General features: G+C 33.3%; 1 protein-coding gene across 12 annotated transcripts in view; it reads right to left on the bottom strand.

Moving 5' to 3' along the window:
• The window catches only part of LOC145252590 (cysteine and glycine-rich protein 1-like), a 390,115-nt gene that overhangs the window by 119,918 nt on the left and 242,697 nt on the right, over positions 1-27,500 (bottom strand). For 2 of the 12 annotated variants that reach the window (XM_080112264.1, XM_080112271.1), the window contains one exon: positions 14,513-14,543. The exons of the other annotated variants lie outside the window; for them this stretch is intronic. The gene's annotated coding sequence lies outside the window, so the exon portion shown is untranslated. The remainder of the gene's footprint in view (positions 1-14,512; positions 14,544-27,500) is intronic. 12 annotated transcript variants of the gene reach the window in all.

Here is a 27,500-nt window from a genome sequence, read left to right as displayed (position 1 = left end):
TCCATCAATAAGCGACACTACAGCGGTAAAGGCAGAACTCGATTCCTACTTAGAAGAATGTGTTCTGGCTTTTGACGTCAACCCACTGAGGTACTGGCGGGAAAACAAGAGCTTCAAGATTTTGAAGCCTTTCGCCAGAAATATTCTAGGGTGCTGTGCAACATCGGCACCATCTGAAAGAGTTTTCAGCAAGGCTGGTAATTTTTATACTCCAGAGCGAGCCAAACTTGGCCCGGAAACTTTCAGAGCTCTAATGATGATAAAATGCAATGAGGACATGATATAGAGTGTAATGTAGATGTCAAATTTGGAAGGAAATATTTCTTTTTTCTTCTTTTCTTCGCATATTTTCAGATTGTTTAAATCAGTTATTGTATTTTTATTTGTATTTTGAGATTGAGGAATAAAAGTATTTGTATTTGTATTTTTAGAGTTAGGAATAAAAGTATTTGTATTTGTATTTGTATTTCTGGTAACCTTAACGAAAGTATTTGTATTTGTATTTCAATTGTTAAAAGTCAGTATTTGATCCAACCCTGGTTTCTACCCAGACAACTGGTAATATAGATTTTTTTCAATCATGATTGAAAATTCTAGATCATCAAAGGGAATAACTCATATTTTTAATTAAAGAACATTGCCCTCCCCTTACAACTAAATTTTTATTCCTTTTTCTGTTGTAGTAGTCGTAGTCGTAGTAGTAGTAGTGGAAAAAAAAAGAAGAAAAAAAAAAAATTTTTGGAACAGTAAAAAATTGAAAACTTAGTCATGGAATCTGATTGCAAGAATTGGAAAGAAAGTAGAATCCAAAATAAGCAAAACCAATTTTATAGACAGTATAAAATTTTATAGGCAGTATAAAAATTTATAGACAGTATAAAATTTTATGGACAGTATAAAATTTTATGGACAGTATAAAAATTTATGGACAGTATAAAAATTGCAAAACAAGATTTCCAGCTACAGAATTGCTAGAAATGTTCTCTCAGTTATTTCAGAGAAGCTACAATGATGGAACCCAGTTGCAGGAGTAGGAAAATGGTATCATTCGTAATAAACATATAAGATCCATAAGTAGCAATCCTAAACAGGGCTGAGAGGGGGAAAAAAATAACAAAATATCAAGGTCTTATGCATGACATGAAAAGAAACTAGGGTCTCTGGAAGATCTTCATAGTAATCACATGAGCTACTGGACTCATGAAAAAAAATTTCAAAATCTATCTGGAGAATATATACCCGGTGAACCAAGTGCAAGAGAGATACAAACAATTGCTCTTAAAGAGAATCTTAAAAATCTCTCTCAGTTCATGTCCTAGAAATAAAAAGTGAATGTCTTGCATTCTGTAAAATACCCCATATACAACAAAAACAAAACGAAAAAAATTGGAGAAAAAAAAAAAATGTGTGTGTATTTAATGTGCATTTACCATGATTGTATTACCGTTAAATACAATTTTATATTATCTGGATTCTTCAGACAACTGTTCTCACATTTAGTGCCATTTACACAATGTTTCGACAGGTGTATCATGTTGAACTCAGGAATATTTGTTGAACTTAAGAATCTCTCCATCTGAGAGCATTACATTGATGAAATATTATTCCCAACTAGCATTAAGGTAAAAATGTTCTTTCATACAAATAATTGAATTTGTTCAAAACAGCATCATAAACCAAAATAAATTATATATATATTTCTGTAGAAATATATTTTCTTATTAAAGATCAATCCTTATTTAAGAAGCTCAATGTAATTACAGAGCAATATAGAGAATAAATGACAAAAAAGTTATATTCCAAAATTCATGATGTTGACCATCTTATAATTTATTCCTTTAATTCAGTTGGCTTATACAATTCTTGGCAGTATCTGTTTCGTAGCGCAAAATCAATCAATCAGTGAATCTATTATGCCTTTAACTCACCAGAAGAAATAGCAACAATCAATCCGTCAAAAGGAATTGAAATGTGATTTGACATGATAAAAATCCGAAAATTGGAAGAGAAGCTGCAGATATCTTTATATTTTTCCATTACGCCATATTGATTTTTTTTAGATTCACTGATTGATATAATAATTAAGTGATTGATTTTGCGCTACGAAACATACTATCAAGAATTGTTTAAGTCAACTGAATTAAAGGACTAAATTATAAGATAGTCAGCATCATGAATTTTGGAATATAACTTTTTGGCATTTATTCTCTCTCCCTATATATATATATATATATATAAAATGTACCGCTTCACCAAGAACAGATACATTTTTATGTCTATTTAAAAAAAAAATTACAGTTTTATTAGCAATAGTCACATACAATTGTTTCAGTTTACTGCTAGTATTTGAGTATATAAAAGTTCTCAATCGTAATAACAGCAGGGAAACTCCTTAGTGTTGAAAAAATTACATAAAAACCAAAATCTATATGGTTCTCAACAGCCTATGGACAGTCCTTCAACATCAGCAATCTCATACATTCACAATTTAGGAAGTTTTTTTTGTTTTTTTTTAACACCGTCTAATATACTACGCATCATTATTTATAGATAATTATCCATTATCAAGATTTTATTATAGACATTGAAGTAGTGTATATAGTTCTTAAAATACACATGCTTTATAGTTTCTAATATCACTTTACAGTGACGCTTGTATGGGCACAATCTATATTTTTTTTTTTTTTTTTCATACGTTTATTTCAGTTTTCTACCTCGTTATATTTTCTCCAACAGGCAACTTCCGGTTAAATTGAATTGTAAGTGGATAACTTCTATTCTAATATATATATGTGTGTGTGTGTGTGTGTGTGTGTGTGTGTGTGTGTGTGTGTGTGTGTGTGACTCTTATAGGGGCTATCTATTGTCTCATTACAGAAAGGAGGTCATACACACACACATATATATATATATATATACACACACACGAGTCTAAAAAAGATAAAATAACTAAAAAGCAAAAAAAAATAAAAATAAAAATAACAAAAATGAAAATAAAAAGTAAAAACAAAAAAGTAAAAGAGAAAAAAAAGGAACAAAGTGGGGGTGACATTAATTGTTATCACTGGTGAGTTTGATAATGTCCAGTATGTCATTTATAGGCCACAAGAACATGATTTCTCTAAGAAGTCTCTGTCAACAGATGAAGTAAAAAGGTCAAACTATCGTTAACAAATTACTACAAAATGGAGGCAAATGGAGAAACTCAAAGAGACAAACATCGTTGAATAAAAAAAAGGAATGATTAATCGTATTAAAAATATTTTCATAAAGTTTGCCATTATATTTCAACCTGAACTCCTTCGACTGAACACAACTTGACCCATAATCCAAACCCACCACAAGTTAGTGTTTATTCAGATTGGAAATTACGACGGCAATTAAAAATAAAGAAAACACAGAAAAGTCGGTAGGATGTACTTACCAGTCACGGAAAAACGATAAAATATTCCAAAAATCACGTAATTTGATAAAGTTCTTTCTTTTTTTTTTTTTTTTTTTTTTTTTTCCAAGATCAAATTTTATACCATGTCAATTCAGGGAAAAAAGCAGCATCCATAAAGGAATCAAGGGCAGACAACTGACTCATTTCCTTTTTTTTTTTGTTGTTGTTTTTGGATAATGTTGGAAAGACAACTGAAACCTATGATTTAAATGTCCCGTTCAGCACGTTGTAACGGAAACGATGTCCCGGGCCTGCGTCGTCTAGTGGTGGACCCCTCCAGCGTGACCAGACTCGTACTGGTCCCTGGAAAACATACCTCCGCTGCTCCAGGCACGTTAAACGTGCATGACCCCAAGTCCGTGTGGCGACATTGTCCTCTTCAGCCGTCACTCTGGTTTTGTGTCTGTGTCTTCGTCGTCTGGCGTCAGGGCATACCTGAAATAAACTGCATCTTCACTTATGCCGGCAATCGAAAAACAAAAAACTCTGAGGTCATTTTCGTTTAAACCAAATAAAATAATTATTTGCAATCACTCTACATTTGTTTAAAGTCATGTTTTCGTTATCTGCGCTTCGTGATGCAGGTTGTATACTTGAGATTTCAGGTTAACTCTCCAGCTAAGAACAAGATCTTTTTAAGTTAGTCCTTACTGAGGTTTCTGCCCCTGCCTCTCACCCCAGGCGGGGCGAGAGCCGATGTGTACGCTTCGCTCGCTGACCAAAGACTGCCAAAACCCTTCTAACTCTTTTTCGAGTAGGCGATCGTTGTTTATATCAAAAGCATCTTCCTTCCTTTTCTCCATTATCTTCTATTCCCCCCTCTTTCTTCTCTTGTGAATTTCTTTTTCTATCCCTCTATTATCTTATTCTTTTCTCTTTCTCTATTGTTTTGTGAACATATCTGTCAAACTAGCTTGGTGGTCTCTGAGTTAACACACCGCGGGTCCCTGACTCCGAGCAGACATTTTGGAGCCCAATTCTCGAGACTGTCCGAATCAATTAAAACTCATTCTCACCAGATCCAACTAGAAGAATAATCTCCTTTTTTTTCCGCCATTAAAACAGATATCATGTCTCCCGAACAACCGCCTGTCTTAATCTTTGACACAGTATCAGCACGCCCCCCCCCCGGCCATAAGCATTCTTATCTTCACCTAGCTGAACGGGACACCCGGCATCGTCCGGTGTCCCGTCACATAAAACCAAACAATTTATTAATATAACGTTTATTTTGAAATGTTTTATTTTTCAGAACATAAATTTTCAAATAATGAAAACATTTTAGAAGGATCAGTTTGTAAAAGTTAAATATTAAAATGGCTTTGGCCATCAATTATCAGTAAAAAAAAATAAATAAATAAATAAAAAAACAAAACAAAACAAAACAAAAAAACGGCAAATTTGTTTTTTTCAGAAAAAAAAAAATCAATTTTTGTGATTTTTAGAATATTCTACTTTCATTCCATGACAAGTAGGTACACAATAAGTTTTTCTTCATTTTAGTTTATCGCCATAAGTACCAATCTAAATACGCACCCACAAGTTTTCATTAGAATTAGTTACATACATAAACTTTCTGTGATATCTTTTAGGTGAACGTTAGAGAAATCTTCAAATTGCTTACATTTTCTTTGAGAATTGTTTTTAGAAAAATTATGTCAGAACATAATGTCTTCAGTGTAGAACAATGGTTACCAACCCATTTTTTTTTTTTTTGTCTATGAGCAAGTTGTCAGAATCTGTTAAATAAAATGGTCAACTACCTCAGCAAAAATAACCTACTCAGCGACATGCAATATGGTTTCCGTTCTGCTAGATCTACAGCTGATGTGCTAACTCTAATATCACATAGGATTAGCAAATAGCGAATCTCTCAATGGGGACTTTGTTTCTATAGCAATTTCTCTTGACATATCAAAGGCTTTTGATAAGGTGTGGCACAAAGGTCTACTTCACAAGATATCAAACTACAAAATTGCTGGAAATGTCCTTTCAGTTATTAAATCATTTCTCTTTGATAGGTTAAAAACAGTAGTAGTTGATGAGCGAAAATCAATCTTGAGCCCAACCCTCTTCCGGATCTTTATCAATGATCTCCCAAATAACATTCTTAGATCATTTGTACAGATGACACTACAATCTACGGCAGCATTTCAAAGGCCACTAATGACAAAAACTTCTAAAAGTAAATAAAATCTGATATCATGAATGAAAATTTCTGCAATAAATTTAATGTTAAAAAAAAAAAAAAAAATGTGACTGACAGGCAAACGAAACTTATTTATATAATAGATAAACATTGATAAATTGTATTAGTCAAACTATTATTCTCATCTTGATTCACAACGTTTTGGCCGATGTAGCATCCTACTTTGTTCAAGTGCAGTTTTTCAATTTTTGTGTCAAACTCCAGCACCGCTATGGAATTTTGTACAGAACCCTTTATTATATCTATGAGGTAGTGTGAAGCCATGTATGTCCCCTTCTCAACAACCGCTGTTCTAATGCTGCTGTGCGGCATTATTTTTTATTTTTCTTAATGTCTTCTAGTTTTTATTCTGGCTGTGTCGTAATCTCTAACATTGGCAATTGCCGAAGGAGCGACCACTGGTTTACAAATATGAAAAATAAAACAATGCAAACTCAAAAAAGAAAACACAAACTCCAACACATTGTTTGTAAATCAGTTGTGCTCTGGGTACGTGTGTGATACCATCGTGGAAAACTACATTCTTCCACATCTTAGTTGTATGCCATCATTCTTGGTCAGTTGCTCAATTTATCTGCTAAAGCTGCTCTGAGCCAGAAACTGTCATGAACTTTACCAAATTGGACCCCCCCCCTAAACTGACTTACCTTTAAATTTATTGACTAAAAATCGGCAAATCTATGTCCGATCTATTTATCTTAGTCAACGTCATATTTGATTAATACAAACTGATCAATTCCCAATCGGCTCATCAGTGGCTGATGATTTGGAAACTGACCATCGACCTTGAGACGTCTTTCTCTCTTGAGAGTTCAAAAGCCATTGGCAGTTTCCTACCTCGTCTTTTTACTAATTTTATTTCTTATACTTTTACTCTACTAATGAACCATTTCTTCCCATTGTTATAACTTTTTATTATGTCCAACACATTTTTTCTCTTTTTTTTATGACTCCCTTTCTAACATCGAGTGGGTGGGGGTCTTCCATATTATCATAGTAAATTATTTTCATTCTTTCAGCCATGACCAAGTATACAAAAAAAAACGTTCATTTATGTTATTCAACAAAATAGCATAAGAATCTGTTAAACTAATGGGACACAATGCACACGTGAAGAACCCAAGAAACTACTGCTGCTACCCCCTGAATCCTCAGATAAATATTTTTACTTTTTTCCCCAAAATTATTTATAAGTATTAATTAATTATGTTTCTTAATTATTAATAATGAACATTTAAACGTTCATATGATTATTAAAGAATGGGGGATGGTAGGGGGGGGGGGAAGAGAAAATGCGTTAATAACGTGATGTATTTAACTCTCTTCAATGGCAAGAAGATGTAAAACTAGGGTCAGAAATTGAAGAGTCAGCGCCTTAGAGGAAAAGCCATCTCGCCTGCAAAAGGTGCCTGGGCAACCACATTAGTATTTCCTGGTAGGGGCGCCCCAGGTGATTAGTTAGTTGGTTGTTTTATGGCATATCAACCCTTTTCGGGTTATTTATTGCCAAATCCAGTTATTTTGAAGAAAATATTTTTAATAGAATATATATATATATATATATATATATATTTATGTTCCAAGTCGGTTTCTATTTAACCCATAGTTGGGACCCTAACAGGTACTACCACTCCGGGGTCAGAGTGGACCTGGGAGCAATGGCAATTAAAGGGTGGCTCCACATTCCCTAAAGGCCGCAATCTAGGGTCCCACCATCGGATATAGTTTAAGGTCAACCAGGTGATTAGTAACAAACTAACCCTTCAAATCCTGGGGAGGGTGGACATCCTAGAACTGCACAGGACCAGTAACATACCACAGTCAACAGGTGAAAAGGTCAATTCAAAAATGGCATACACTCTTGATTTTAGTGTCTAGGGACCCCCCCCCCCGGACAAGAGATGAGAAAGGGTTAAAAGAAAAAGATGAAAAATAGCTAAAGAGCGAGGGAGAAAGCTAGAAAGAAATACTTGGGAAAGGGAAGGAGGCTAAATACATCGATCAAGCAGGAAATAAATGTGTCACAAAAAAAAAAAAAAAAAAAAAAAAAAAAGAAAAGATGTCAAGAGAAAAAAAAGCAAGTCAATTAAGGGGAAGACAATCAGATTTTGTTCTATATTCTCCTTTAACACCCCCCCCCCCCAAAAAAAAAAATCAAGAGAAACAATCTTAAAAGGAGACGCACACGAGCGTCCGGAAAATGATTAAAGAGACATTGCATTTCCCTTTAAAAGGGTTTTTAAACAATTTTAGAATAAGCATGATCTAATCAAAGAGCTTTCCTTGAATTGTATCTCCTTACAGAGCAGGAAAACATTCTTTTCAATAAGTGGTTATCAAAACCTTCCGCCTCCTCCTCCCAGCATACCCCCTCCTCCTGCTCACATTACATTTCTCAGAAACTTTCTTCGTCATGCATACAGAGGCTTAAAGAGTTATTTTTTTATACACAAATGAAGGTTGCCACAATATCAGAATTGTACTTTAAAAACACGAATTGTATCTTCTTTGGGAGATCAAATCAGAATCGTACCATCGACACCATATCAATTTTACCCTCGACACAATATTAAATAACCTTAATACGATATATCAAAGCTGTAACTTGGATACAATATAATATCAGTTATAACTTCGATATGATACAAAAAAAATAATATTCAATATTATTTTTATAAAACAAATGAAAATTTTCCTACAATAACATCATTGAATAAGAATACAATTAAGTATACACAAGATATCAGTGCAAAAGCTATATAATTTTCTTGTTTCAATTCTAAACGCAATACGGGCGTGATTTATAAGTAAAATTTCTCTCGTATCCTGCCATTATTTATAGGCTTTAAGTAAAAAAAAAAAAAAAAAAAAAAAAAGTTCGTACATTTTAACTAACGATGGGACGATTCCAATATCCCCCCGCCCCCGATTCAGATACAATTCCCGATTCCAATAATGAAAGCAACGGAAACACACACAAGTAATCACCAGCACAACTATAAATCCACCTATCGGAAAGACTTCACTAAATGGTGTTCATTTAAGATCCTTTATATAGAAATGTTCTGATATTTGAAGCTTTTTTTTCTTATTGGAAACTTTTTCCGAAAAGACCAACGCTAATTCATGAAGTTAAAATGTAAAACCATAGTTATAATATTATAAATAAATAAATATACAAACAATTTGTTCACTTTGTTTTTGTTTGTTTTGCACAGGAACAAAACCTATAAAAAACGCATATGCTATTTTTTGTAGCTCATTAATATATATATATATATATATATATATATATATATATAATGAAATAAGTATTACAGTTAAGTTTACCAAAATAATCCAAAATGGCAAAACTAAAGTATATTATAAATATTGAAGTGTTAATATTTATAAAGTAATCTTAACCAGATGTAAAAGCTCGATAAAACCAAATAGGAAATAGAGCTTATACGAACAAGTAGTTAAAACATGTTAAAAAAACACTTTGAAAAAGAGTTAACATATTTAATTTTAAAAAGGAAGCACAAAATGTGGATAGTCCTATTCACTTATTTTGTGCTTCCTTTTTAAAATTAAATGTTTTTAACTCTTTTTCAAAGTGTTTTTTAACATATGTATTATTCCTTAATTGGAATTCATTTCTGTGATGAGCATTATATATATTAATTTATTTTTATTTCGGACTATTATTCTCATCTTTATTAGTTGTTGTTTTCACGACGTTTCAGCCAACTATTCCTCTGGCCTTCGTCAGGTGGTAACCGCGACAGATAGAAACTTCCAATCTCCTAACTATATACCAATCGGTACGGACCCGACTATGGGAGATCAGATAATAAATAAACGTGGATTTGTAAGATCAAAGAATCCAACCTTGATCGGCCTTCGGGGCCAGTGGCACAGTTGATAGAGACGTTGAATCTCTACGGTTCCAGATGAGCATTGTCTGAAGATAGCGGTTTCAATCCTACCCAAAGCCAGCCAGAGGCTTACTTGGCCAAAACGTGGTGAGATGACAACAACTATGGATGGCAGTGATTGCTGAGAATGCAGTTAGGAGATTCGAAGTTCCTATCCGTTGCGATTACCACCTGATGAAGGCCAGAGGAATAGTTGGCCGAAACGTTGTGAAAAACAACAACCAATAAAGATGAGAATAATAGTCCGAAATAAAAATAAATTAATGTTTTTTTTAACATATTTTAATTTTATTAACTACTTGTTCTTTATATATATTATTCCTATTTACAATGCCTCCCCACGGGACAGAGTTAGACGCCAGGGTCGTTTTTTAACGTGGAGAAAAGGTACAAAAATAAAAAATTGTTTCCGCCGTGAAGGGCTGCTCCTCCACTGAAAGAGAACATGAAATGGAAGTGCAGCGAAGAACATATACTACACTTTGATCTTTATATATAATTTATTTCGTGAAAATGAAAATTACAATCAAAATAATTCAATGTAACATTAAAATAAATTAAAAGCAAAATTCAGATTTACAAAAATTTAGGCACAAGGCCCTTTGAGATCTGGGTGGGGGAGTGTTGCAGGGTCTTTGTTACTACAGTGAAAATGGAGTCTTTGGCGACTTTACTCTTGACTGGCAACATTTACCACAATACCTCATTCACTCTGTGGACTCTAAACTGACTAATGAAAACCCCAGCGTTTTTGCAAAAAAGAATATATTTACAATTATTTTGTGTGTGTGTAATTTTTTTTTTTTTTTTTTTTTTTGTGTGCGTGTGAAAAAAGTTCAATTCATTGGAAAATAAAAAGTTCTTGAATTTTGGAAGAAAAACACTTTGATCTTGGCCAAAAGGCCGAGTAGTTGTTTTATTGGTAAATTTGCAGATGAATCAATTTCCTTTCATACGATAGGATTTTATAGATTTATAGCAATCTTATAAGGGCTTTTCCAGCAAATCTGCCACCGGAGAATAATTCTACTCCATAGAACTTGACTTGCATTATCATATCCTTTTTCTCTCTTTTCCCCCAATCTCTTTGAACCCCTAAAAACTGTCTAAAAACTGTTAAATGACTGATAGAAATGTGAAAAATTTCATATTGCTTGTTCCCCGTGATGCATTAACCTGCAAAATTCATTGTATATATTGCAATCCTCCTCTTTCTGGTGAGAAGATTTGCTCTGTTCGAAACTCCATGGAATAAGGGTTTTTCTTGTTTTATTTGTACTCCTTGTTGAATATTTAAAATTTTGCATACCTCCCTCACAGGTTTATAAAGGTTTTGAAAAATTTGAATATTTTCAATATCAAGACTATATATATATATATATATATATATATATATATATATATATTTATTTATTAACCCTGAAAATTTTTGTAAGATACTTTTGTATGAATTTTTAGGAAATTGATTGGACATCTGATACTGAATAAGTTTATTATTATTTATTGATATTTTTTATATTATGGAGAATATTTTTACAGGCTTAAAAAACTTCATTAATTAATTCATAATTAATGTTTATATTCATTTTAAAGAAGTTGACATTTTTGTTTTGTAAATAAATTTAACTTATGTTAAAGGGAAGAGAAATAAGATCATAAAGCTTATATTTAAAGATATTTAAAAAATATTTTAAGCCAATTAAACATTAAGGCTGTAATGTGAAAATTTTAATTGTTATCTTAGTACAAGTAGCTTCTTTTACTATATAAGAATCTATATATTAATACGATAGCGTGTGTGTGTTATTTTCTGTGTCGCATTTACATCCGGGTTGTTTGTTATGTACGTCCATTTCTTGTCATAAATAATTTTACCAAGAATTCTTCCTAAGTTCTGGTTTCGATTATAGCTGATGGCGCTCCAATAATTTATTTTTTTTAAAATAATTTTATCAAGAATTCTTCATAAATCTTGGTTTTGGTTTTAGTTGATGGCACCTTAGTAATTCATTTTTTTTTTTTTTTTTTGATAAATAGTTTTACTAAGAATTCTTCATAAGTTTTGGCTTCGATTATAGCTGAAGAAACTAAAGTTTATATATCATAAGTTTGGGATTTGGTTTTGATTCAAGCTGATGATCCCAAGATGTTTTTTTTTTTAATTTTTGGAATTGCAACTTTATAATATATAAAAATCGATAGAACATTAACTCTACAATAATATATACAAATCTGCAAGAATTAAAATATCATATTTAAGCGTACTTTACGACCGGGTTACATCAGGCGTCTCTGTTAGCTTAGATATATACTTTTGTAGTTTTAACAAAAGAGCTACAATAATATCAGGGCGTTTCCATTTACACTGAACATCTACAGAATGCCAACATCAATATATTACATATGTGAACGTGTTTTATGAATTAAAAATTAAGAATTGATAGAACCAGTATGTATTTACAAATAAATACACATTTCTCTTTATTATAAAGTACAAGATTAACACGAGTTGATTGGTTTGTATTTGAGTGGATATTCACTTTTTCCACTTATTTTCTCAGCAAAACTTCCGTTCTATTTTTATGCTCGAAGTATCTAATGATTTGATTAGCTAATTCTATTTATTTATCCCCATGCCTTTGTGTGTGGGTGAGGGTTGGTGTCAGAATTGAGCTTATCAGTTGATTTCGAGGGTCTTAGAATGAGCCAGCTGTTTCATTCCCTTTAAAGATAAAGCAATTACAGTTCTTTAAACTATTTTGGACGTTTTCAAGTTTGACATTTAAGGATATGTCTAGTTTCATAAAGAAGGCTTTATTTTAGGCTAGCCTACTATATAAAGCGCAACTGTTTGTGTGTTTGTCTACGTGTGTCCACCAAAAAGGTAAAACTACACAAGACACCTCATATAATTTCGATTATTTCGACTATTGTTCTCGTCTTGAGTGTTATTCTCACAACGTTTCGGTCAATGTAACCTCCGACCTTCTTCAAGTGCATCTTGTCAAACTATGGTATCTTTCTGTGAAATTCTGGAATCTCCATGGAATTTCAAATGGAACTATCTATTTAATCCATGGGGAGAGGCGGGTAGAGCCTAGCTGGAGTCCGAACACTGTACCCCCCCCCCGTAATAATAATAAAGGGTTGGGTTCGAGACTCCTAACAAACGGTTCCCCAGTTCATACAAAACACCTGACGAAGGCCGGAGGGCAAAACGACTGAAACGTTGTGACAATAACAACCAAGATGAGGAAGTCAGTCCGACAATCTCAATCAACTTTATCCGTCATGCGACAGGTCATTGCAAGCATAATACACATGCCCACAAAGCTGATAGATTCTTTTTCACTATTGAATTTTTTTTGTAATATTTATTCTCTCTTTTCTTTTTTTTAAATTCAATTTTCACCCCAAACAAGGCACAGTGCCACTTTGTAGCAGGGGGCTAATATCAAGGACTTAATTTGCAGGGTTATTATGAAGGAAGATGAGTAGAAAGATGTTTGTTTACATTACATTTGAACCTCTGCATATTAGTGCAGTTGGGAAAGCAGAATCCCGGAAGGGAGTTCCAAAGACCTGCAGTTTTGGGGAAGAAACTATTGGAGTAAAAGGCTTTCTTGCACCTAGGGATCTCTACTGTAAAGGGATGAGACTTAGTAGCTTGTCGGGTTTGTCGGGGGTAGTTACGTTGGGGAGGTATAAGTGTTTGCAGTTCGTCAGAGCATTCACCATTAAAGTATTTGTAGAACAGGCAGAGGGATGCAACATCTCATCGATGGGACAGAGGCTGAAGCCTAGATGACAGTTCAGGACCTATCAGGTTGGCGACTCTCTTTTGAACCCTGTCCAGGAGCGAGAGACAAGCAGCAGATGCACCAGCCCAGATGTGACAACAGTACTCCATACATGGGCGAATGGTGGCCTTATAGAGGTATAGGATACTGTCAGGCGTAAGTAGTTTTCTAGCACGATAGAGGGAGCAAACCTTTCTTGCAGCAGCCTTGGCAATGCTCTCTCAATGTATCTATTCCAGTTCATATTCCCTGTAAACGTTAAGCCGAGGAGTTTAAAAGAAGTACTTTCAGGCAATGTGTTCTTGGCCATTGCTATTGGTGGTAGAGAAGGTTTCTTGTAGTTATTGAAGGAAACAAGCTTAGTCTTAGCAGCATTGAATGTGACCATCCATTTTTGTCCCCATTCCACTACGGATTGGAGGTCATCCTCTAGTGTTTCTGCCATTTCCTTGGATATGTGTTCATTTGTTTTCCCCTCATATCTGTTATAGAGAGTGATGTCATCGGCAAATATACCCATCTCCGAAACAATATTATCAGGGAGGTCATTTATGAATATCAGGAATAATAGAGGTCCAAGGATAGACCCCTGAGGTACTCCCGCATTTATATCATTGTTTAGATGTATGACCGCCGAGGACAACTTTGATTTTTCTGTTACTTAAGAAGGATTTAATTACATTATGAATTCTTCCAGTGATTCCATATGATCTAATTTTCCTTAGAAGACCATCGTGCCATACCCTGTCAAAAGCCTTAGATATATCAAGGGCTACCGCTCTACCCTCCCCTGTTTTGTCCAATGAACGGTATATACGTTCAGAAACTACAGTTAAGATATCTGCTGTTGAACGGGCTTGCCTGAATCCATATTGTTTTTCAGTCAGGAGTTTAGTAGCTGTTAGTTAATCAAGCTCTAGTCCAGCACCTAAGGACTCAAATATTTTGGCGAAAAGCAGGAGGCTAATGGGGTGATAATTTAGTGGGTCAGTTCTTTCACCAGAATTCTTGAACACTGGTACCACAGCAACTGAGAATCCATCCATCTAATTAAGCCTTATCCTCGAGGTTTTTGGCCTTGATAAGTGGTGACTTATTTGTAAAGAAAAAAAAAAAGTTCTTTTGAAAACTGTCTTACCAGAAGTCTTTCCAAAAAGGCTGGTACTTACCTACAAAAGAAAAAGAAACAAATATCAATGTAAATGGTGAGTAATTACAGTAAAAAGCAATATTAATAATAATGATAATAATAGGAGAAATTGGAATCAAAGGGAAGACTGAGACTTTACAGTGAGTGGCAATAATAAAAACAGCTGAAATCTTTAAGGAAAATCCTGGATTATGGCAACCAACTCAAACTATGAACACTAACCAGCAACTAAAAAACTACAACAGAAATAAAACAACCCAAGGGAACTGATACTGCAAGATATCTCATCTCATATATATATATATGCATAAGCCTGATGAATCCGAGTGTGGATGAAACGCGGAATATTCTGTGTAGCTTATTTGCCATATATATTTTATAATTTACTACAACTCTACCTACGTATTGAGCACTGTTGAAGTAAATACTTAAAGTTTACGCATAAATTTATACTTTCAAATATTAATTTATGTGATTAAGTAATCATATATATATATATATATATATATATATAAATATGTGATTAAGTAATCATATATATATATAGTAAATAAATGAATGAATCCAGACAAAATAAATTAAATATATATAAAAGTGTGTGTGTGAGTGTGTGTGTGTGTATATATATATATATATATATATATATATATATATTAAAAGGTAAAGAAATTAAATAAAATAATAAATAAATCAAAAAATAAACAATAAAATAAAATCATCAGTTCCTCTTAATACTACACAAAATAACTGAAGGGTCAAGGAGGATGGAAAAAAATCAAGGAGGGAGAGTACTAAGCAGACCTTCACTGAAAAATGCAAAGAAGACTGAGAGCTTGGGGAGGATTATTGCTACTCAAATTCCAGTCATTGCCAACGAGAAGTACATAACAGGTGGTTGTTGTGACAATGCAAAGAGATTTGTAAATGTTATCGAAGAGCTGGAAAGTACTAGAAATTTTTGGAAACTTATTACCCAGACTCCAGGAAATATCACCAGTTGCTGTCTCTGATGGTGGCTTGTGAGAACGCCTAGTGAGAACAAATAATAACAAAAACAAAAAAAAGAAAGTTAATATAATATCAATAATTGTGGGAGCATTAGGAAGAACCCTGAAAAACCTGGAAAAAAGACTAAGGAAAATTGGAATCAAGGGGAAGACCGAGATTACACAGGAAACAGCAATGATGAAAACAATTAAAATCTTTTATTTTAAAAATCCTTGAATGTGAAAACCAACCCCATAATCCACAAACAATAACTAGCCACATAGAAACTGAAATGCAAATAAAACGAAAAGATGGAAGGACAACCACATAAAATCTAAGAAACTAAAACTACAAGAAATCTTATAAACTATGTTCCTTAATACATCCCTCTCCCCAAAATGGCACCATTTGAGGTTGATATACAAAATAGTCATGAAAAAGATCAGCACTAACCAAACCTCCGCTGGATGAGTGCAAAGAGTACTAGGACCATGAGAAGATTGATTGCTATCCAAATTCTAGTAAAGACTAATGGTCATTGCCAGCAAAAACTCAATGGCAAACAGCTGTTGCGATACTGAATATCTGAGGGAGATTCGTCACCCAGACTCCGGGAACACCACCGGTTATTATCAGTAAGTAATCTTTGATGATGACCTGTGTGAGAACTCCTAGTGATTAACAATAATAGATACAGCACGTATTTGGATTATTCAGACTGAATATAAAAATGTGAAAATAACAAACAAGATGAGAAAAATAGTCCGAATGATTAAAATTATCAATCCTCATCTCAAAATTTTTCAAACAATTAAAAAAATTTTTTTTTTAATATTTTTATTCACTTTAAAATGTATTGATGTCTAATACAGAAATAACAAAAAAGTTTTTTTTTTTTAATTATCATACTCAGTTTAACATCAGTTTTACATGTTGGCATGTGTTGGATGGCTTTTAGAAATTAACCTATTTCTGGCCATGTCTTTATATGCCCTTTTTTCCCTCATATCCACTCTTACCATTTCTGTCCATGTTTTCCTTACAGCACAATCATGTTGAAAGTTTTTTTGAGTACTATAATTGGAACATCAGGGCCAGTTGCTTTACTGAAATACAAGGAATCCAGTAGATATCTCACTGCTGATGCAATTCTCTATCTATATAAGAGTCGGGTACGTCCAAGGATTGAGTACTGTTGCCACATCTGGGCAGGAGCTGCTAGAAAGGACTCATCTTGCCTTGATAGAGTTCAAAATAGACTTCATAGCCTCATAGGGGATGTCCTTTTCTCTTCCCTGCAACCTCTTTCTCACAGAAGAGATTTTGCCAGTTTGCTTCATCGTTATTTTCATGGCAAGTGCTCAACTGAGCTTCAATCTATGGTCCCACCTCAAAATTTCACAAGAAACACCCGTCTAGCAGAAAACACTATCAATAATTTCCCCTACTCTTTATCTGTACCTAAACCTAAACGTAAATTTCATGAACAAAACTTCTTTCTTAGAACAGCACGCCTATGGAATTGTCTTCCGTTTTCCTGCTTTCCTGGTTGTCTTCAAGTCTAACATAAACAAGTTTTTGATGAACCGTTCCATATAAGTTACCAAATTTACTGAATTTCCATTACTAACGATTACTTTATTGTCCAATTGTCTACACTCTTTAACCTTTACCCTCGAGTGGCCTCTTTGCCTTGATAAGTGGCGATGCCTATGTAAAAAAAAAAAAAAAAAAAAAGTTTTAATAAACTTGACACAATCACGTTGACACATCAGTTCTTGCCAGACCACCGATGTTAAGCACCGTTGAGCCTGCCCGGTACCAGATGGGTGACCATTTGGGAAGTTGAAGTGCTGTATGTACTGTGAGGTAAAATACCAGCGGTCTATCCTTCTCGAGGGTCGATAGGACTTTCTTAAACCGTGGTAGGCACCCCATCTTGTGATTGAGTCACAATAAAAAAAATGCCCTTGATAACCCTGGCGAAGCATCAAGTATTCAGCTACCGACAAGATTTGAATTACACTACAAACTTGTGTAGGGAGTTCAATCTCTGCTGTGGCCGTGCTGGATGATAGCTGGATTTCCTTGAGCACCCCTCCTCAAACCAACTAACACTGATTTCCTCACTTATTTTTTTTCTTTTCTTTGCATGTCTGAAGCATGTAGTCACACTAAAGTTTCACATTTTTTTTTTTTTTTTTAAACAATTCTTTACATTATTGTTGTATTCTGCAAGATTTTTTAAGCTGCACCAGTTGGGCAGAAGGCAGACAAGGTAGTGTTGCATCAGAGGGCCTTCCTCTCTTTCGCAGATAGTTGGGTCAGTTTTGTCGTCCCATCAGGTCATAAAAGTTTTTGATCACCTCATTCTTCTTAGGTGATTCAGTTATTTTCATTGGAGAGAGATGGTGCTTTTGACGGCCTCAAAAGGAAAAATAAATTCCCATGTGAGTAGTAGGGGGAGGACACTGTAGTCAATTGGTCCACAGTTGTAGTCTGGTCTCCTCCTGACATATTACTAGAGGTTTTACATGGATGAGGAAGCTTCTCAATTTCATTTGTTGGACGACCGCTGGTTCATGTCCATGAAGATGTTAGTCATCATTGATGGCTATCCCAACTGACCAAAGCACACATCTATTCTTTCAATGTGACCAAAATAGTAGGTGATGCCTTTTTCTTTTCCCTACAACCTCTTCCCCACAGAAAAGATGGTGAAATCCTGCCTCTGCTCTATCGTTATTTTCATGGCAAGTGCTCGTCTGAACTCCAATCTATGGTTGACCCTTACCAAATTTTCACTAAAAGCACTCCACTAACTACAGACACTATATACAACCCCCCCACTCTCTAACTGTGCCTAAATCTAAACAGATTCCATGAACAAAGCTTCATTCCCAGAACTGCTCGCCTGTGGAAGACTGTTCCACTGGCCTGCTTCCCGGTTGAATAGAATATAGCCTTCAAATCCAATGTAAACAAGTTCTTGTTGAGCCATTCTCATAAATAATTAAATTCTACCCAAATTACACCATTGCCGATTACTATACTACCACCTTACATTCATTAACCCTTGTCCTCGAGTGGCCTTTGGGTCTTGACTCTCAAGTAAAAAAAAAAAACATCCTTCTGTACTAGTCCTGATTTTAAATGATTAAATAAAAACAATATGGTGCTAGTGCAGAGAGTGATCCGCGCTATTTTTTAAATCGTATGTCCAAGTCAGCGTCGCCGAGGAAATTAAGCTGAGTGTCGCCGATGAAGAAAAACTGTCAAAACAAATAAATAACGCATAAGTAAAAAATCCCCCCCCCCGATAAAACTTATTTTAACAAACTCGAAAGTACAGTTTTTTTTTCGAAGTTGTTTTTATATAAGAAAATATGGTGCTAATGTGGAGAGTGATATCCGCGCTATTTTTTAAATCGTATTTCCACGTTTAATTAGTTTTACGATATATTTTTTTTATTCAGTTGTAAGATTGAAGTATAGAATAGGTACAAAACACCCTCCCCATGTTAAGAATGGCTTTTTCAATAATAACGTTATTATTTACGTCCGGATCACTCTCTGCAGTAGTACCAACAATATATATGAAAAAAAAAAAAAATAAATAGAATAAAATAAATTGAGGATAAAAAAAGACAAGAAAATTGATGTGAAATTCCAGGAGTCATCATTGACATTCTAGGAATTATTCAAATTAACTTCTTCATTCTTGTTGCTTTTATCACAAGATACAAAAGGTGCATAATCTATAAATATAAATAGGAAAACTGACTAATGGAAGGTTTGAACATGAAATTAAAAGGGTGGGCCGTATAAGTAATTCAATATAGGATGTGATGTCATCTTTGTAAACCAATAAACAAAAAGAAAGTGAAAAATTATATCTTTCTTCAGAATCTTCAACTTTTTATTTTCGGTTTTAGAAACAAAATTTTTTTTTAGCAAAGTGAACCTTTTAGGGGCAAAATCAGAAACAAAATAATAGGAAGTATCTTATCAAAAAAAGGCTGAATTGCGTTGAAACATTTTCTCTTTTCTTGGACAAAATTTCTATTAAGTACCCCAAATTGGAAGAGATCTGAATTTATCAAAATTTCGTTTAACGTCACTTATTTGAAGTGAATAAATATTTCCAGAGAAAGTGAAAGTATTTTTTTTTTTATTTGAAATAAATTTTAGAAAATGTAATTATGTCATTATTTAATTAACTCTTTGCCTTTGGTTTTGAAACCAATCAATTAGATTTTAAGGACTACAGAAAATAAGCAAATTAAAGGAACAAAGTCGGGTTGATTTGCTATCTCCACCTCCCTATTTTTCTTAAAATAATTTTTTCCCTACATCAAAAATCAACCTTGTGATGAAAGAAAAAACAACTCAAATTCATTTGGTCACAGTGTGCACAGATCAACCGTAAGAAACCAGTGTAGGCCCAGTGTTGACCCTTTCATTATGCTTATTTTCTGGGATTCTTGAAATCTAACTGATCCCTAGAAGCAAGCACTTCATCTTTTTTCTGTCTTTGGTTAGTGAAAGAGAAATCCTTGACAGTGTTATTTTTATCTCAATCCAAAGTGCCCCTTTTTTGTAAAGTTGAATTAAAAAAAAAAAAAAAAAAAAAAAAAAAAAAGAAAGATCAAAAACCGACTTTGTCAAGAGGCAAGTAAATAAAACCCCTTTTTTACAAACGGATCATGATAAAAAGAAAAAAGTAATTTAAAACCGAGAAAAACTTTCTGAATGAATTTTCAGAGAGAGGAACCATTTACTGCTGCTGAATGAACAGACACACAGACATTTAAAATCTTTTTCTTAAACCCCTTTTCGCACCAAACAAGTATTATTTGGAACGTGAGGGACTACTATTTGGGATTATGTCAAACAGGGAACTGTGGGGAGTTGAGCAGCAAGGTGTCTGTTCACATTACATTTAAACTTCTTTAGGTTAGTACAGTCAGGGAAGCAGAAGACGGGGAAATTTTCAATTCTAGCAATCTAAGGACAATGAGAGAAGAAGCCTTTCCAGCATCTAGGAACCTCAACAGTGAAGGGGTGGGATTTTGCTGCTTGTCGGGATGGGGCACAAGTGCTAGGAGTTCATATCAATTCATTTAAGTATTTTCAAAACAGACATAGGGATGCAACATTGCGACGATGGGACAGCTTGGCCGTTCATGCTGGAAATTAGATTTAAGACTTTTTTTAAAATTCTGTCTAAGACTGGAAGATTAGTGGTAGATGCACTAAGCCAGATGTGGCAACAACACTTCGTGAATGGGTGAATTGTGGCCTTGTAAAGATATAGGATACTTTGTGATAAGTAATCTTCTTTGCAGCAGCCTTGGCAAGGTCCTCAGTGTTTTTGTTCCAATACATGTTGCCTGTAAATGTTAAACCAAGGAGTTTGAAGGATGAGCTCTCTAGTAGGGTATTATTTGTCATAGCAATCGGTGGTCAAGAAGATTTTTTTTGTAGTTAGTTTATTCATATAAATAAGAGTACCCGTCCCAGGAAGGGTAACATCAATTCATCAAACAGAACAGTTTTGCACCACTTTTACGTTCTCTTACAAAGATTGAAAAACACATATTGCTACTAAAATTTGTCTAGAATCCTTATTCTAATTTGGAATAAAAGGTCTCAAATTTAAGGCATAAGCTTAAGGGGTCTTAAGAAACTGAAATTCAAGGAATCTTGCTTAATTGGCATCTAATAACTACGGGTCAAAGTTAATGCAAATATAATATATTAGAATTTTTTGTACTTATGTAGAATACGGACGATACTGAAATAATGTAACTTTTGTAACTATTCTGTACTTTCATCTAACAATTTAATAAACAAAAAAAAATTATATAAATAACAATTGAATTTAACCTGAAAATCATAGCATAGTACATATTCTATTTAAGTATCAAATTTTCAAATAGGAGGTTGTGGCCTTTTAGAAACTATTAAAATATTCTAAAGAAATTGTAATTTAGAGAATATGTATTTATTGATGTCCAATACAGATTTTCAAAATTTCACAAAAATTGGAAGTATCTAAATTTGCACAAAAGGCTTTCATTTCCTTTCCTTTTTATTCCCTTTTGTATAAAACTAAATATAGCCTACAATTGGACCGCTTACATCAAGCAGCCGTTTTTCAAAGTTCATAATGGTTGATTAATTAGTTTACAAGTGAATTCTGCACATAATATATGAACATACCTAACTTCATATTAATAGATGTGTGTATGTGTGTGCTCTTGAAAAATAAAGCTGTTAAGCATATAGCCGCAGCACGACTGCAGCATCAATAGCAGCAGCATCAACAGTTCGCATTTTACGATTTTTAATCTGTACCTTTCCTTTATAAGCTCAACGCTGATTGGTGCAAGCATTCAACTTCCTTTCTGGCTTGCCCAATCAGAAACCATCTCTCAGGTGAGCTGAGCACATGAAAGTACATAAAAAAGGGTTAACGCACGGCTTAGTTCCTCTTTTCTCGGTCAGAATATGGTACCGACAACAACTCCATGTTGGTTCAATCAACCCCAAAATTTCTCGCTTGGTACACAACAATAGACCTCCCCCATCCCTTCCTGGAGACCTTTGACCTTGGGTTCGACTTTGACAAGATACATAATCCATCATAGCTACTGCTGGACCCTGATTCCAACACTTGTGTTCTGTACACACACGCGCATATATATAAAGTTAGAAAAGCATTTCATCCAAGGCATGAAAATTGTTAAACAAAATGTTTTTACTATAGGCTTTAAAAATAAAAGGTACAAGATTCAATTTGAAATTTATTTATCTTCAAAGCGCACTTTTATAAATTTTGCAAAGTAAAGTATAAAAATTTAATTTAAATTGAATCAAAAACTTACCTTGGATTTATTTTATGTAATGTACATTCTGTTGCACTTTAAAAAAAAAATAATTGAAAATTTTATATGTATATCATTAATTGCTAGATGAAAGATAATGTTTTTCAATTGCAACAAAATCTACATTACATAAAATAAATCCAAGGTAATTTTTTGATTCAATTTAAATTAAATTTTTATACCTTACTTTGTAAAATTTATAAAAGTGCACTTTGAAGATAAATAAATTTCAAATTGAATCTTGTACCTTTTATTTTTAAAGCCTGTAGTAAAAACATTTTGTTTAACAATTTTCATGCCTTGGACGAAATGCTTTTCTAACTTGTATCTTATCGTTTTAAGATTATATTTTAAAACTCTCCTCTCTATTTCAGTTTTTATTTCTCCTCACACCACAACTCATTTTTTGCAACTCCCTCTTTGTAATACAGGTCTGAATGAGAAAATCTGAATTTTTTTTTTTTTAAACTTTAAAATAACTTTTTTAGATTAAATTTTTTTAAACTTCTTTCAGAATAGAAAATCTTTAAAATTTAATAAGGAACATATTTCATATTGGTTTCATTAACAAATATTCAGTACATAACGAGAAAAATAGAGATGAAAATTTCAAAAGAACTGTATAACTAGGTGTATCATAATTTTTGTAGGAATTTTTGACACCTCTAACACGAAACTGCAAATAAAATATAAAAAAAATCGTAATTTCTCTTTTAAAAATGGGTTTTTTATTTTCTTTATGGATTATACTTCCAAAATAAACTATTAAAGTTGTATAAAAAGTAATAGAAATATTTTTTAAAAAATAGTAATGAAATTAATTGAATTTTACAAGTTCAGTATTTTTCAATTTTTAAACTTTAAAAATCTATCAAAATTTTTCTATTGATTCTATTTTTACGATATTTTCAGAATCAATGTGAAATTTTATGCTCTTTCCAATAAACCAAATATAATATTTTAGACAAACGATGTTTTTTTAATTCAGCCCCCCCTCCCCCATTTTCAAATGTCTATTAAAAAGTAAATAATTAATTTATGTACCAAAGTTTTATATATCACAAATTGGAGATAAAGGATCAATAAATAATATATTCAAATCAAATTTAAAACAAAAAAAAGTATTTTTTTTTAGAAATTTACCTGTAAAGTCCGAAGTTTAAAACCCTTAAAAAAAAAAAAAAAAAAAAAAAAACACGTTTTTTTTTGTTGTTTTTTTTTTTAAAATGAAACCTTGGTCCTTGCTCCTTTAACTGAAAAAAAAAATTAAGGCTTGAATTACATTTTTCGAGGAGTTATAAGCTTCGAAAGGTAGCGGATGGAATTATTCAATAGTTTTCACGAAATTTCTGACACTGCTACTGTATAACTGGTTACGGTCAATAGTAGTCCTCGCCAGCGAAAGTCTTTGTTATTGTTATTCTATTATCATTTAAAACATTTTGTGTCCTGCTCTTTGGCGCGAGGGCTAATAAACTCTTTTCTCTTCAAAGAGGATTGTATAACTGTCTTTCTCCATACCTATGAACGCATTCCATTACTAACGTTCTTTTCTTTTCATTCCTCTTTTATTAACACCTTAACGAAGATGATCAATAAAATTGTTTTCAATAAAATAGGAAAAGACCGTCTTTCTATTCTACAAGCACATATTATGTTTGAATAGATTATTGGATTTCACGTTCATAACTTTTACCATTCAACAGCTGCTATTTCTATATATACTTGATCACGCCCGATTAACAATAATCAAAATGTTATTTTCACACACATGCAAACATTCAACACAAATGCAAAGAAATACTAATAAAATATAAGATGACCCTCCTAAAATGTCACCGATGGAACCGTTAGTAAAATCCAATAACCCTCTTGCAGTCCAACCATATTTCGCACAAATAAACTTCAGTCTATGCTTGACTTGTCCACCAAGTTGAATGTATATCTTTTTTGATTTTTGTTTTATTATTCACAACAATAGTTCAACCTTTTTAGCTTATGACCCCTTTCGTCGCATAACCTTTACGAAAAACACCCGTCTAGCTGAAGCCACTGTCAAAAATTTTCCCCACTCTCTATCTGTGCCTAAATCAAAACGTAGATTCCATGAACACAGCTTCTTTCTTAGAACAGCACACCAGTGGAACTCTGTTCCGTCTGCCTGTTTCCCACCTGACTACAACTTGGATGTCTTCAAATCCAACGTAAACAAATTCCTGATGAACCGCCCCTTAAGTAGACACTTTATGAAATCTCAACACTAACGTACAACGTACCGTACATGCAATAACCCTTATCCCTGAGTGGCTTCTGGGCCTTGATAAGTGGTGACCTCCTTGTAAAATAAATAAATAAATAAAATAACACTGATATTTCCTTCTTCCTTTCAAAAAATATGTCTGACTGCAGGAGAGTAAAAAGTGGACCATGGGTTACTTTCGACAGCCTCATAACTCTCGCTTCTCTTATTTTGTCCTTTAGTCCTCACATTCCATAAGCAATGTTTCTAACAAAGTGACAAGAATTGCTGTTATCTGGGCAGAAATCTATTCAACTAACACTTATCGTTGGCTAGTTTTTGACCTTGAAGTAGCATTTCATTTTTAGCTCCTTACATCAAATGGTTTCATGCCTTGTCTGGAACAATTTCCATTGAAAAAAAAAGTTCATATTAACAATAATAACTAATACTAACATAATAACATTTCATACAAACGCTAGTGGAGAGAAAATCCAACATGGCTTTTCAGTAGCGATGGGTGATGTATAGTGTTTTCTTTTGTGGCTCTGGATGCAGTTTGTGTCAGCTAATCTGTGGTGCCGATCCTCTCCTGAAATCCTAAATCCCCACCCTTCAGAAAGGAGAGGGGAGAAGCTCATCTGGTTGAGAATCACCAACATAAAACATCCCCAAGACTTAAGGGATCAATTTAACTCCTAACATTCTATACATCATTACACCAGGATTCTACTTTTACATTGGATTAACCAGTTTTATACTTACAATGTTTTTTAACAGGGGTTGGGTCACCGCTTATCAAGGCCCAAAGGCCAATCGAGGAAAAGGGCTAATCAGTATCAAGTGGCCAGTAAGACAACACCATGATATCAGTAATGGTGGAACTTGGGTATGGTTTAATTATTTAAAAGGACGGTTCATCAAAAAACTTATCTACATTAGACTTCAAAACGATCATATTGTAGTCAGCTGGAAAGCAGCCCCATGGTATTATATTTCACAGACAGTTCTAGTGAAGAAATTTTTACTCATGGACTTCTCGTTTAGTTTTAGGCACTTGTAAACATTAAAAAGGAAAGTATTGACAGTTAATTTTATTTTTTATTTCGGACTATTAGTCTCATCTTTATTAGTTGTTATTTTTTTTAATCTTTTTATTGGTTTTTATTGGTTTTAGTTAGGAGATTCGAAGTTCCTATCCGTCGCGGTTACCACCTGACGAAGGCCAGACGAAGTTGGCCGAAACGTTGTGAACCAATAAAAAGATTAAAAAAAAAAAACAACAACTAATAAAGATGAGACTAATAGTCCGAAATAAAAATAAAATTAACATAAAAATGCTCATCTCAAAATAAAAAAAATTCCAATTAAGGAATAATATATATGTATTGACAGTTGTTGTAATTAGATGAGTATTCGTTGCAAATGTTTTACAGGAGGAGACCATAGATAGAAGCTCGGTCGAGCACTGCTATGAAAATAACAATAGAGAAAAGATGCATGAATCTTGAAAAAAAAAAAAAAAAAAAAAAAATCTATAAAATTTAGTAAGTGTTAAGTAGTTCAAATATTTTGCACTGTAACAGAATAGGTGTGTGTGTATATATATATATGGGGAGTTAAAAGGATAAGATCGATTCTTGAAGAGGAGACTTATTGGAATAATGCAAAGCTCAATAAACTGCTTTTAAGCTTATATCAAGAAAATAAGAAAACGACGATATAAAAATATATACTAATACATATAGCAGTTCTTCCCATTTCCCTCTCCCAACAGTTTCAATATATTACCATTCTCCTCTCACGCACAATTATTTCGCCCCTAATGTAGCTATCTCTAGACATCACATCCTTAATGTTACCTAGCTTATCTCATCTTATGATGAGAAGCATTAGGCTTCGAAATACCGTGGTATAAAGAACTTTACTTAACTGATCTATCATCCTTATTGAATAAACGAATAAATCTATATGCATTAGTATTTAATTTTTATGTTGTTTTGTTATTTTCTTGATATTATATATATATATATATATAAAATAGGATAACGAGCATGAAATGAAGACACAAAACTATATATTGGTAGATATAGAATGGATCATTTATTGAATAATGGAATACAGGCAAAGTTTGGGGGATAGAAGGGAGTCTTTATGCCAGGGCATTTCGAAGCCTATTGCTTCTCATCAGAAGAATAGAAAAGGTGCTAGGTAGCATGGGGAAGATGCGGCGTCTAGCATAAGATTCATTAGGGATGAAAAAGATTAAGAGGAATTATAGAATGTTGGGGGAAGCTTTATTGAATTCTAAATAAATAAGGAGAAGCTTATTATATATAGTATGATATATAAGAATATAAATTGTCTTTAACATCGTATTGAGATTAAGGGGTATATGTATTATGGTTAAATAGGGGGTGTATTTTTGCTGCATGGTAATTTATTTTAACGGTTTGTGGGGTGTCTATTTTCTATGGAGTGGGTAATTTTGATTAATTTGGAGGGTGGAGGGTTATGTAAGGTTGTAAAACTGAAAGGTAATATGCGGCAATATATTTATAAGTTTCTACTGTTATGATGTAGGGAGTATGATCATAAGGGGGCGGTCGGAGATTAGGGTGCAATGACTATGAGTGCGTATACCTTGATGCAAAAGGTTAAGTATACATATTGATGTTTAAGTGGGGGAGTAAGGAAATCATAGCTACTTATGAGAGTGGTACAAATATACCAAATAATAGTATGGTAATTATAATAGTACGGAAGATAATAGTAATGACAATTATCATAATAGTAGTAATAATAAAGCTGAAAATAAATTAGAAGTAAAATTGAATATTAAAAAAATATATATATATAT

Source organism: Euprymna scolopes, chromosome 29 (genome assembly GCF_053919585.1).
Source record: "Euprymna scolopes isolate OS-2025 chromosome 29, ASM5391958v1, whole genome shotgun sequence".
NCBI classification, from domain to species: Eukaryota; Metazoa; Mollusca; class Cephalopoda; order Sepiida; family Sepiolidae; genus Euprymna; species Euprymna scolopes.
The sequence above is the reverse complement of the archived record's forward strand: the minus strand, read 5'-3'. Positions and strand labels throughout refer to the sequence as shown.